This window comes from Podarcis erhardii (genome assembly GCF_964252035.2).
Source record: "Podarcis erhardii genome assembly, chromosome: 9".
NCBI lineage: Eukaryota > Metazoa > Chordata > Lepidosauria > Squamata > Lacertidae > Podarcis > Podarcis erhardii.
The window spans coordinates 22,586,146-22,600,292 of NC_138512.1; the positions used below are offsets into that span (position 1 = coordinate 22,586,146).

At 41.7% G+C, this 14,147-nt stretch overlaps 1 protein-coding gene across 1 annotated transcript in view; it reads left to right on the forward strand.

Annotated features, from left to right (window-relative positions):
* The first annotated feature begins 6,092 nt into the window (after nucleotides 1-6,092).
* Nucleotides 6,093-14,147, forward strand: part of APBB2 (amyloid beta precursor protein binding family B member 2) — a 173,252-nt gene continuing 165,197 nt past the window's right edge. The window contains exon 1 of the mRNA XM_081875747.1: nucleotides 6,093-6,114. The gene's annotated coding sequence lies outside the window, so the exon portion shown is untranslated. The remainder of the gene's footprint in view (nucleotides 6,115-14,147) is intronic.

Genomic DNA, 14,147 nt, shown 5'->3' on the forward strand with positions numbered 1-14,147 from the left:
CACACTTCAGAACTTTGATCAGCTCCATCCTTATTTCAATTTCCATGTCTGCTTGCTTTTTTTAAAAAAGCAAGCATTCTGATGTGGGTAACACATATCTGACACACTGCTGCAGGGATTCTTGCTTTTACTAATCTTAAATGATCCTTACTAGGGAAAATAAATGCTGTTATCATATGAGTGTGATTCCCAGTTTGAATTTTTTCTTCCAAAAATCTAATGATTCATATACCAGAGCAAATGATGAGGAAACGGCAGATAATAAACCAGTTTATTTAGGATTCTGGAAAAGCAGAATCACTAAAGAAAAAAGGTTTTAAGGAATGGAAAGAAGAGGGATTGGGTGTCCCAGCTATTGAAGCATGAATGCACCAGTCATTTCTACATTGTTTTGAATACAAATATGTTTATTTTAGGTCAGGGGAAAGAGTAAAAACAGACTTGAGATAATTGTGGGTACCAAAGAAACGAAAGGGGGGAAATGCTATAATGGATCAAACCAAATTATCAATGCTTGTTTAACAGTGTGGGAGAAATTTAAAAACTAATTAGCGCTGGATATATTCCTAGTAGCATCTGTATCATCAGATGAAATATTTGACCATGAGGTCAAATTAGCTAATTTTTTTAAAGTGGAAAAAATGAGATATAAATATCTGGTGGAGAATCCCAAATACAAAGGCATGAACAAGCAGTAAGTGTCAGTTTCTACAGATAAGAACCTACTTGAATAAGAAAGAACAAGGATACAATAAAAATAGAGAACACACTGGCTTTGAGAACCTAGTAGAGAAAATGGAGAGGGGAAAATACAGTGGTACCTCGGGTTAAGAACTTAATTTGTTATGGAGGTCCATTCTTAACCTGATATCACCCTTTGTCTGCATGTCGAGCTGCTGTTAAAAGCACAGCTACAGTGGCTGCTTGAGAAAACTACTTGGGCAGAAGGTGGAATCTTTTAAAATCATAGGCCACCCACAACCAGTAGCATTTGGTGGGGGGAGGCACTTAGCATATCTCCCAACGCTGACATCACTGTGGCTTACAAGAAGGTAGAGGAGGAAGGAGGTGAGGTTGATGTGAACACAGTGGCATGAGACCAGTTTGCATTGCGCCAACCTTACTCAACTCTGCCAGCACCAGCCATGTCAGTAGTGGGAGGTCATGTAAGTGCCAGGCCCTGGCCTTACCCTGCCAACAGTGCTAGCTGCAACCCAACATGGAAACCCTATGCATAATCCTACTAAATCTAGCTGGTTTAATAGCAGTATTAGGCTAGCAAGAGCTTGTGAGATCTTCCTGAAATCTCACAAATCTCATGAGCTCTGTAAGATCTTGCAAGAGCTCAGTGAGATCTCACAAGATCTCACCAGGATCTGTCATTGCTGTTGCACATTCCAGGTAAGGGAGGCTTGGGCAGTGGTGAAATTCTCAGCATGTTGTACGCTGAAAGAAAATTATATGAAAATGATGTACCGGTGGTATTTGACTCCTAGTAAGCTTGCAAAAATGTATAAGACAAGTGCAAATATTTGCTGGAAATATAAGCAAAAGGAAGGCACCTTTTGTGGTGGACCTGTAAGGTTCTAAAAGCATTATGGGAAATGATATACCGTATTTTTTGCTCCATAAGACACACTTTTTTACTCCTAAAAAGTAAGGGGAAATGTCTCTGTGTCTTGTGGAGCGAATGCATGGTCCCTGGAGCCGAATTGCCCAGGGGCAAAAAGCAGATTGTGCTTTTTGTTGTTGTTGTTTCTTTTAGAAAGCGGGAAGGGGGTGTTGAAACAAAGCTGCTGAGCAGCTGATCAGCAACCGATCGGGAGGGACATAAGGGACTTTAGAGATAAAGGAGGCTGCCTGGGAGTGGGGAGGTAAAAGCACATGGATCCTCAGGATTTTTGCATTGGGTCACGCCAAATTCACCATCAGATCACATAGCATGTCCATAGTTACAGCCTGCACCAAAAATACCACGCATCCACTGTTTTGTGGGGCCACAGTGGTGCAAATACGTGGTTACAAAGCACGAATCCACATGGATCCTCAGGATTTTTGCATTGAGTCACCCCAAACTCACTGTCAAATCACATATCATGTCTGTGGCCACAGCATGAACCACAAAAATCATTCATTCACTGTTTCATTCAGAATATTCCCCCCCTTGTTTTCCTCCTCTAAAAAGTAGGTGCATCTTATGATCAGGTGCTTCTTATGGAGCGAAAAATGCAGTAAGTTGACAGAATATGCACAACTTGCAGACTTAACATAAAGAATAAGAGAACAAGAAGAACATACCTTTAAAGAAGATTGGAAAACGTTTATTGAATATATGGGGGGAAATAATTGTGTACAACTGCAAACACTGGCAGCATTAAGATAAATTAAACTGTAAATAAGTTTTGAAGGACACAATAATGGTATAGTTTTTGTAAAATATGTAGGGATTTATGATATGTAAAATGAACCATGGAAAGAAGAAGGGAAGTCATTGATATTTTAAGGATGTAAAATGAGTATTTTAAATTGCAAAACAGAAAATTTAATAAAATTACATATAAACAAAAAATATTGGTAGGGCTTTGCTGTACCTTACCCTAGTGACCAACCTCCAATGAATTAGAAGTTGAAGTTTTCTCCTAAAAAGTTTAAATCTTGGACAACACTCCTGAAAGGAACTAAAGCATTTTGTGGCATCTTAAAGACTAACAAATTTATTATGACATTTGCTGATCTTAAGGTACTACAAGACCCTTGTTTTTGCTGCAACAACCTAGCACAGGGATACCCTTTTGGTCTTGTGACACCACCTTCAAGATTAGCACATTCCTTGTGTTGGCCCCTCCGCTCCCAATCCTAAATGTATTTATTAATATTAATATACAGACATGCACAGGGGCAGGACATGAGACTGTATCAGATGAAAACTCTAAGGGCAGCTACCAGGATTGTAAACTTGAATGACAGGAAAAGCTGAATGTATAGGGAATTTCATATTGAAAGTAAATTCTCCATCAGATATGCTAAAATTTGAGTTGGTTGCACAATGCTGGGCCCCTATATAAGAAAGTTACGATTTCAAGACCAAGAGCATTTCACTATGCATGGTTTTCTAAATATTCTCTGGTGTTTTGAAAGACCTATAACCTCATTATTACATGAGGTAACAGCCCTGAGATCTGTGAACCACCCTGAGACCTCTGTGTTATGTACTGAAGTTCTCACCCTGGGCCAGCAGGGGGATACTGTAGATAGTTATGCAAATGAAGGATCGAAAGTGACGTTCAGTGATTGGATGGATACTGTAGATAGTTATGCAAATGAAGGATCGAAAGTGACGTTCAGTGATTGGATGGATACTGTAGATGCAAATGCAAATGAAGGATCGAAAGTGACGTTCAGTGATTGGATAGTTTTAGAAAGTTGTTACAGTAACGTGGTACTGGAGCTCTATATTAGCAGGCTGACTGAGTCCTTCAGTTCAGTTCTGTTCTGGCTTCTGAATAAACAAGAGCTGTTTGAAGAATCGCTGTGTCGTCTAGTATGTTCACCCACAACTTAACACTCTGGGTATAGGGCAGTATTTAAATTCAATAAATAATTATATAATGATGATGATGATGATTAAGAAGAAGCAGTAGCAGAGCTACAAAATGGATGGCATAGTGGTTCACATGAAGATGCTTTAAGTTTCTGTCATGAAGAGGAAAAGTTGTTAGTTGAACAGCAATGGAAATAAGGCATACGCGAGAGCTATAGAAGAAAATAAACAGAAGCCGTGCTCTGCAATACCATGTTTATAGCTTTCTGTTTGGTGACAACCTGTCTTTGGTTGCCTTATTAATAAATTTAAAATAATATCAACCAATGTGTATTCTGGGTTATATGACTGTTGGTTGTGTTAAGAAAAGTACCACAGGTAACAGGATAGACCTTTTAAATACACACACGTAAAATTGGTTTCCCTCCCAGAATGTCCAAACCTAGTTGCGTGACACTATATAACTTATAACATGCAAATAACAATAAACAGAAACAGTTAAATTAATAAGTTTTGTAGACCTTTTAGTTTTGCATTCAGGCAGGTGATAAAATACTAAAAAATTACATCAATGAGCTTGTATTTTTGAGTGTCAAAAGAGAAAAGCTGAAGACCTATCACAAGGAGAAATCTATAAGAGAGATTTTTGACTGTTTTAGCCAAGACCCTTAAAGACTCCTGTTTTAATGTAAAGAACAATCTGCTTCGTATTATATTTTCCTTCATGTTACGGGCCGACGACTTTAACAATAAAAAAAATTCAGCCTTTGGATTTTTTCATTTGGTTCAACGTACAAATGGACAGTCTTTCTAGCAGGTGCTCAGGCCATTTTGGCACCTGAGGCGAACCATAAAATGGCGTCCTCCCAGCAGGGAAAAAGGGATAGATGAAGATCTACATCGGGAACAAAGATCTGCAAACGGGACAAGCGAAGGGGCAGACCGGCTATTCGCCAAAAGGCCCTGGAGAAGTGGTATTTGGCAGAGGGGCTGCCAAGGAGACGGCAGATCTGGGACTCAATTACCCAGCTGCAAATAAAATGTTTTAGATGCGTTGCAAAGTGCAATACGCAAAGGTGTCACCAAGATGGTGACAGCAAGCTAGGCAAAACTCAACATATTTTTCAAAACTTTTTAAAATAAAGCATTTCCATAGCGTTTTTTATGTGTGTAGATTCCACCATGGCGGCCTGGCCCTGCTTTCCAGCACCTTCCCTTTACTGTTCCAAGGCTGGATAAAGCCATACAAAATAAAATAAAAGTATTAGGCCCACCCTCCCTCTCAATGTTGACTGCCTAGGGGCTTCCACAGGGTTGTATGTATTTTGTTGGCCCCAAAATGGAAAACGAGCGATGTCCCAACCAAAGAAGAATGGCAGCTTAAACTGATGGAATATGCACAGCTTGCAGACTTAACATATAGGATAAGAGAACAAGAACATATGTATAGAGAAGACTGGAAAATGTTTATTGAATATATGGGGGGGAGAGAGAGAGAGACTGTGTACACTTGAAAACGTGGGCAACATTTAACATAAATTCAACAGTGTAAGTTTTGATGGATGCAATAATGGAATACTGAAAGCTTTAAATATTTAAAATAGGCAGGGATTTATGTTCTGCAAAATGGACCGTGGAAAGGGAAGGGAAGTCACTGGTGTTTTAAGGTTGTTTAAATGAATATTCTAAATTGCAAAGCAGACAATTTAATACCGATTATAGATAAAAAATAAAGTTTTATTTCATATGTTTATGTTGTGAACCGCCTTGGGATCTTCGGAGGAAGGGGCGGCAGGCGACCCCTCCTCCACCCCTCGCTTCTCCTCAGCGCCGTGTTAGGGCGCGAGGGCCGCTCTCGGCCGCCACGACCACCTGAGGCGGCTCCCGGCCTCCAGGCCTCGCCCGCTTCCCTGGAAGCGCCAAGGCGGGAATGGAGGGGAGGCGTCGCCGCCCCCTTGCAAGGCCCGGCCTCGGCCAGAGGACGTCGCCCTCTCCCTGAAGGCGGCCTGGAAGGAGGAGGAGCCGCCGCCGCCGCCGCCGCCGCCGCCACAGCAGCAGAGGCAGAAAAAGCAGCAGCGGCCGCCGCCAGAGGCCGGGATTGTTTCCTGGGGAAAGCGCAGCAGGCTGGGAAAGCGTTTCCGGAAGGCAGGCGGGCGGGCGGGCGGGCAGGCTGCATCCCGCAGCTGGGCTCGGAAGAGCGGCGGGGACCGGCCGGAGGAGCAGCAGCGGCGGCGGCCGAGCGGGTAAGTCTGGGCGGGCGCCCTCTCGCCCCTTTCCGCGCGGCTCTTCGCCCTCCGGAGGCGGCGGGGAGACGCAGGGAGGAGGCGCATCTTGCCCCTGCCAGCTGCCACATCTGCAGCAGCGCGGCTGGATCGGGAAGGCGGCGGCGGCGGCGGCGGCCGGGGGCGGCGGGTCCTGCTCCGGCAAGAGGCGGCTCGGGGGGCGGCGTTGGGCACGGACCCCCGGCTCGCCCCGGGGTCCAGGAGAAGTTGCGGGCACGAAATGCCTCCCGTGCGTTGCTGCTGCTGCTGCTGCTGCTGCAGCCGATCTCGAGTTGCAAGGAGCAAACTCCGGTGTGTGCCTGCGCGGGGGTGGGGGGGGAGGGCACCCCCAATCCGCATTGGACTCCGAATGCGGGATCCGCATTGGACTCGGGATCTTTCGGGGCGGCGGTGCCTGCGGATGGTGGGATCGGTGGCAGAGGAAAAGTCGAGGGAGGGGAATCGGGGGCGAGCTGGGCAGGAAGGGAAATGCAAAAATGTATATATGCGAGGGAAGGGAGGCGAAGGCGAGGGCCGGAGGTGGGGGGCTGCCTGGGGTCGTCTTTGTGCCTGGAGCTGCTCCACGCCCTGGTTTGGCCCTTGCTGCGTGTCCCTTGCTGGCATCCCCGGCCCTGTCCTTCCTCCAACCTTTTGCCAGGCTGCGGTGCCTGCGTCTCTCCTCCCAGGGCCTAAGGAAGCCGAGTGCTGCACTCGCCGTGGGCATGCACATTGTCTCCGTTATGCGCTATGAGCATTGCTGTTCTCTCGGATGCTTCGGTGGGGTCTCCTCCTTTCCTCCGGGGACTGTGATGCCGCATCCTTAGGGACACCCCGAGGGAGACGCGTGGTTGCAATGCCATGAGCTGTCAGAGGATCTGATGCATATCCGATGCAAGGCTGTAGGGAGCCTGCTCCAGAGGACATGGGTTGGGATGAACAGATGAGGTGGTAGAGGCAGGCGACCTTCATTGCTGGAGCCCCCATACACTGGCTCCTTCCCCTCCCCTTTTTATAGTTTTTTAATACAATACTACAGTTATTCAACAAACATTCTGACATTTCAAACTTCAGCTCCCTTCCCCCTCTTTCTGCGGTTCTTTGCATTTATTTTCATCATTTCCTGCATACTCCAAATTATCTTAACATAGTCTTTAGTTCTTCTATTCTCATATCTATTTCATATACATTTTTGAAACTGCAGGTTTTTACAATAATCAACGAAACATTTCCATTCCTTTCTATAGAGTTTATTGTCTTGAATTCTTATTCTTCCGGTAAGTTTTGCTATTTCTGCATACTCCATTAATTTTTGTAGCCATTCTTCTCTTGTTGGGACTTCTTCTTTCCATATTTGGGCACATAACATCATTGCAGCTGTAGTTGCATACATAAATAAATTTCTGTGCTGCTTTGGTAGTTCTGATCCCATAATTCCCAAGAGAAAAGCTTCTGGTTTCTTTTTACAAACGTTATCTTAAACATCTTTTTCAATTCATTATATATTATTTCCCAGTAAGCTTTAACCTTACTACAAGACCGCCACATATGAAAAAGGTACCTTCTTTTTCTTTACATTTTCAGCACTTATTCGATTTTGATTTATACATTTTTGCCAGTCTGCTAGGTGTTAGGTACCATCTACAGAACATTTTCATGTAATTTTCTCTTAAACCATAACATACTGTAAATGTTATATCCATATTCCTTCCCCTCCCTTTTTAATCAAACTTTGCATATAAAATTTTGCAGGGCCAAGTGCAGTGTCATCTATACACCATTCTAGACATAAAAAATTAGCATATGCAAATTTGTGCCATAAACCTGCACCTTTAAGTACCTGGCTGAATCAGTGCCTCTATTGTGTGAAGGAACAAAAGATGGCTAATTTTCAAATAAGGGGAAGCAGAGTGCCATTGTTGCTTAGCTAAAGTCCTGGTAGTTTGTTGGTTTTCCAGGTACTTTTAATTCCTTTCTCCAAGGTACAGAAAATGCAAAGGCAGCTGTGTTGATCCATAAAGTAAAAACCCCCGAATCCACAGTCGGACGACACCTTTGTTAAGACTAGCGAAACATTTTGGTTGGTCCCAATAAAGGAATTGCCCTACTGTGGTTCTTGGAACCCCTTTGGCATGCCAGAGGATTGTGGCTATGTAGAGTGAGTTAAGATTTAAACAGCAAGGCAGCTGTGGAAGGAAGTGACTTCTAGAAGATGTTGTAGGTGTCCCCCGCTTTATTTAAAGGATCACAGATCTACAACTATAGTCAAGGTTGTTTTCAGATTTCATTCATCAGGAAAGAGAAAGGAAAAGGTCTCTGGCATATGTTCAGTCAATATTCTACCAGAATGTTGAGTAATCAAGCATTGGACCTCTTCAGTGTTCAGACAATTAATGCAAAGACATCAGTTGAAAGAGAAACATACAGGATTGTAGCATTTTTGTAATAACAAAAAAACTTGAAACAAAGTTATATTTCAGTGAGTGTTGCTTTTTTTGCATTGATTTATAATGCTTCTCACCGCCCCACTTTTTAGGCCTGACCACCAGTGAAACATTGGCGGGGGGGGGGGGAGGTCTTTGTCAATTGAGAAACATGTTTTGTGGTGTCTGGGGCAGATGAAGGCATTTGATTGTACCGCTGCAGATGAACCGTGGCTTTTCTTCTCTCTGCCCTCCTCCCATATTTAAATCCCGTCTTTAAAAAATAATAAAAATTATATTTACCATATTTTAAAATGGTAAAAATAATGACATATAAAAATAAATAATGGCATATTTTTAAATGGTAAAAATTATCTGCTAGACTTCATTATTAGTTAACTGAGCCATAGAAGTGGGTTGGTTTCTTCTAGGCCTTGGATCATGTGGCTTCAGAATGTTTTATCAGCTTATTGTTGTTTAATGAGATATTTAAAATAATGTAATGAAAAGGCATGTTTGAAATCTAATACACATTGATGTGCCTGATGGGATACACTTTAGAGCTTTAATTTAAGCCTGTGGAATGAGGGGAACTTGCTAATTAAAAAGCAGATTGTTTTCACTTTAGCGCCATAGCCAGTAATGTGGCTGCATAATAGACATATTCAAACTGGAAATAAATTTGCATTATGAATTGGAACGTTAGATTCTTTCTTCTCTTTTCTAAATTTTGAGGTGCTTCATTACCTTTAATTTTTACCTGTGCTAAGGAATATTGGCGTTGCTGAGTTCACTTATATTGAATGGTCAGGTTCTGGTGGACGACAGATCTAATTTAGAACTGAATATTATTTATTTTATCTTGAAATGTAACATCATGGTATATTGCCCAAATCTGTGGTGGCTTAGTTTGATCATGTTAGAATTTGCTATGTGTGCAGTGCAGTCCTAAGCATATTTGCTCAGAAATAAGGGTTGTGTTCAGTGGGAGATACTCTCAGATACATATGCAGAGGATTGCAGTCTCAAATGCTGTTTGCTACGCATGCCAAGGACAAACATTTGGGTTGCAACCCCCTATGTGCTTACCTAGAAGTACTGTAAGTCCCAGTGAAACTTACCTGCGTAGACAAATAGGATTGCACTGTAATCAAACTTCTCTCTGAACAATTTTATATGACTTCATTGTGTGGTTTTCTCTTTTCTCTTCCTCCATCACTACTGGAATCTGCTTTCCCCTCAGCATTTCTGTTTGTCTCAACTGCGCTGCCTTTGCAACCTCTTTTCTCCTGTTGCTGTCACAACTCAGCCTTGGCCACTTGACAAGTCTTGGTATCATTGCTGCTTCACTCCCTCCACTGATCTTGAACCTGGACATTCATCAGGACCCGTGTTCTGCTGTGTTGTCCATTTCCAAGACAGTGTTAATGTATTTTATTTTATTTTATTTGTATTTTATCTTATTAAGATAGTTGCCTTGTTTGTCCTAGGCAGCATTCTGAAGATATATGGGAAGTCATTGGAGTTGTCGTGCGATGGACTGTCTGAGATGTTTTAGTATAGTAGGACTTAGTAAGTGTGCTTAAGATTTCATCTTCTGTTTAATAATGCTGACTTGTCATTATAATACTCCATTAAAATTCTTCATGGCTCATTGGCAATTTGTTAATTCCCAGATCTGGAATACATGCTTGACAGTAAGTGGGGTCAACTCAGGATATCCTTGCACTAGAGCAACCTTTTCAAAACTAGTTTCTTCCAGAAGTTGTTGACTGCATCTCCCCATAACCGCAGACCATTGACTACACTGGTTGGGACTGATGGAGGTAGGCAGGCACTGGATTGAGGAATAGTGCACTAGAGGTCTAAATTTGAATTGTGCAGCAACCTGCTGAATTCAGCAGAATTTACTTCTGTGCATTCTGTCCAGATGTCCCCTGGAATTCAGCAACTGAATTCCAAACTCATTTACTTGGAATAAGAGGGTGCTATGGTGTTATGAAAACTTTTGAACAAGTGTACTGAATTCCTGAGTAACAGATTCCAAAAGGGAAGCCATGGTAGTTTGCTGAGCTTCTGACCACACCTCTGCTAGAACAGAGCTAGGGATGGAGCAAGTTGTGATATCCCTGTTCATAAGGCTTGCAATGCAGTTGGTACCTGGGCGCCTGCTCCTCATGCTGTGTGTTCATAGCTCAGTTCATTATTGATGGTCGGGTTGACTTTCACTTCTTAGCTGATCTTTCCTTCCATAAAATGTGATGTTTTACAGGCATCTTGTGTTCTGCATTTCTCACATGGCATGTAAAGGGTTACTTAAAATTGAATTGATGGAACAGAGATGCTGTGTAAACACCAGTGAGATTTACTAAAATGTATGCTTCTTTCTCTTTATGTTGTTTGTCTAGTATCCACTTTGGTATAAGTCTTCTGTACAACTGGGAGAAATAAATTTGAGTTGAATGTAGTTATTCAAATGGGAATCCTTAATTATATAAGTCTTAAGGTTAATTTGAGTACATTATACTATATTAAATGCTCTCTTTAATGGCTGAGGTTTCTTTAGCTCATGCACTACAACTACACCATCTGTGTCAATACCTATCATTTTGTTTTGGCACAAATGTTACCTGCTGATATCGAGCGAAGTCCTACTGAGACTAGACCATTGACATTAATGGACATTGAAAATCACAGATTGTCTGCGGACTTGAGCTGTAATCCTACATACACATTTGTGGTAACACAATGAAGCTTGGTTTTTAGGAGAAAAGTATACAGCTGCACTGTAATGTGCAATTCTGTGTTACATCAGTCCATGTTCTTAAAATTATCGCATAAGAGCCCATAAGAGCCTGGGGTCTGTTGCCTGGTTCTTTTTGGCAACTCTGCTGTGTTGTTAAAATAAAAGTTTCAATGGCCTCCAGGCCAGTAACCATTTGACACAACCGTTCTCTCTCTGGCTCCTGCAGCATCCAGGAAAAGAGTATGATAGCAGGTTTTCTAATGTATCTATCCAAGAACAATTTATACATTGAACCATGCAATTATACAGTAGGTAAGCAATAAAAAACAACACCACCAAGTTGAAGGTCAAAGTAGTAAAACTCTTTTAAAACAGAAAGGCAACAAGGGAAGCAATAGTAAGAACAGCAAAGGAAAGTGAAGTTGGTTTTTAAAACTGCAAGCTTAAAAAGAATTGAGCAAGCATATTTCCACAATAAATCAGAAGGCACATCTAGGTACATCTAGGTGACATATACGGTATTTCTTTCTTTCCATGTTTAAGCTGTTACATCTCTGAACAAGTTTGGTCTCAGGAACTATTAGAAGTTAACAGTCCACCAGATGACTTGGATTTCAATTAAGAAGGAAGAAACAAGGGAGGTTTTACAGCCTCTGGTCCATTCAGGTGCTTGTTTTCTCAAATGATGCAGGAAAGTAGAAGACTCGAAGGTTACTGATCTACTAGTACCCATACTTAAGAAATGTACAGGATGTATCTAGATTTTCATGGAAGGCCTTAAAGCAAGGATGCATTAGCAAATAACACAGTGGGGCATATTACAGTTTAGATTCAGAAACAGACAAAGCTTGTTTAACAGACCACTGTATTTTAATACTTTGTTGGAAGCCGCCCAGAGTGGCTGGGGAGACCCAGCCAGATGGGCGTGGTATAAATAATAAATTATTATTATTATTATTATTATTATTATTATTATTATTAAAGCAGGTGTACTGTAATCATGGTCTTCTTCTGACAACCATTTTGTAATTTCCTGTGACATTTATGTGTGTACATATAAATCAGACATGTATGATAATCAGTACATATGTATGATAATCAATACATAAAGTAAGTAAAAGGGATCTGACTTCTGCCCACCTATATATGCCTATCTCCATAGCTTTTTTTAGAACTAAAATTATTAGGTGACATTTATTTATTTATAAAATTTGTACGCAACCCTTCATCCAAAGATCTTAAGGCAGTTCACACACATACGAAAATACAAGATAGAAACTCAAAATACATGATAAAAATCATTGTCCCTTGGCCTAATGTGACCAATTTTAATTCCTGTGGTGGTGCATGGTCTGTTTGCCATCTGCCACTCAATTTCTTTGGTAACCAGGTCCCAAACCTGAGAAGCACAGATGCAATTCATTTCCTGTAGTTAATATTTTCATTAGCTGACCACCTGCATCCTGCACCAGGCAATGCTTATGATTTGTCTTGATAAAGTAGAACATATCATAAGTATTCTAGGGCAGACCTTTCCAAACTTCATGTTGGTGACACACTTTTTAGACATACATCATTTTGTGACACAGTAATTCAGTTTTACTAGCAAACTGGAGGTTAAAGTAACCCCTTTCCAGCCCCAGGAGGAGTGTGGGGAATGTTCGCGCGACACACCTGTACCCTGCAGCCGACACACTAACGTGTCGCGACACATAGTTTGGAAAGCTCTGCTCTAGGGGTTCTCATACTCTGCCATTGCAACACTACTTCCACATATGGGATAAAAGTTGTCCAAGACTTCCCTAAATAAAGATAGATTTGCAGAAGCATGTCTCTAATGTAAAATCACAATATCCACATGATATGTCTGCTATATTTTAATGAATAAGGTCTTTTCATCATGTGGATGCTGTGCCCATCAAAGGAGATGGATCCTTGCATGTGATACACCTGTCGCATGACAGTCACCACCAACCGTGTTGATGTGAACGCACCTTTATATAAAGCAAAGCTTTGGTTGATGTTGCTTATGCTTGTCCTGGAGACAACCTGTTTGGTATTACAAATCCAGTCCAAAGCTCAAGAGAGTGTCACTTTGGAGAGAGAGAGAGAGAGAGAGAGAGAGAGAGAGAGAGAGATATGTGCGGATTTGACTCAAGCCTGTGAGTTGGGAAGTGGGTAGTAGCCCGGGAAAGGCAGGCAGGAGTGTACGTCTGGTGCTGTCATAGTCCAGAAAGGCAAGCTTTCTCCCTCCCACCAATGAAAAGAGATATTTGCTTTCACAGTGCATTCAGTTAGTCATTCACTTGCCCCCCTGCATTCCAGTCTCTCATGGGTTTCAAAGATATGCATAAATGCCTCTTTTTTTAATGCCGAAATCTGATTTATTTATTTTATTCATAAAACACAATTGGAGATGTACATCAAAGTCCTTTCCTGAAAAAAATGTGAAGTCTTTCTTTCCTTTCCAATTTATCCTCCACTCCTTGTTACTGCCATTGCAAGTGGTAGCAGTAGCAACTGTGTTGGCAGCTTGGCCAATACAGATTTTGTATCCCAGTGCTCCAGACATACCATTGTCCGGGCATTGCATGTGTGGCCAACAAAAATATGATGGAGAGTGTTTAGAAAATATCACCCATCCTTAACCCCCCCCCAAGTCATGTGCTGTGTGTGAGAGGGAGAAATCTGAAATGTTCTCAGAAAACTCTCATCCAAGAAACTTCAGCTCTGATCTAGTTTTGGCTTAATACCATTTGGAAGTTTCAAATGTCAGATAATAAAGCTTGATATAAATTTGGCATAGCTGGTATTCAGTTTAAAGCACTGTATGCTAAAGCTGATCTGCATCTCTAGATTCAGAGCCTTTGGATCCTAGTTTCTGTTTGCTACATTGCATCACTCTTGTGAAGGTGCTGATATTCGCTTCAGGAAGTACAGAGGAAGTCTCGAGTCTGGATTATTTTACTGGTATGCATGTGTCAGGATTTAAAATAAGACTCTCGATGTGTGTTGGGTAGTACGCAGCAGCTGCACAACCAAGCGCAGATCAGGCTAATAGCTGTGCAAAAGCATTTGTGCCATTTGTAATTAAATCTGGATTCTTACTAGATTGGAATATTGATCAAGCATGCTGCAGTTGTTTTATTCTTAATATATGAATAATTACTAAATGAAAT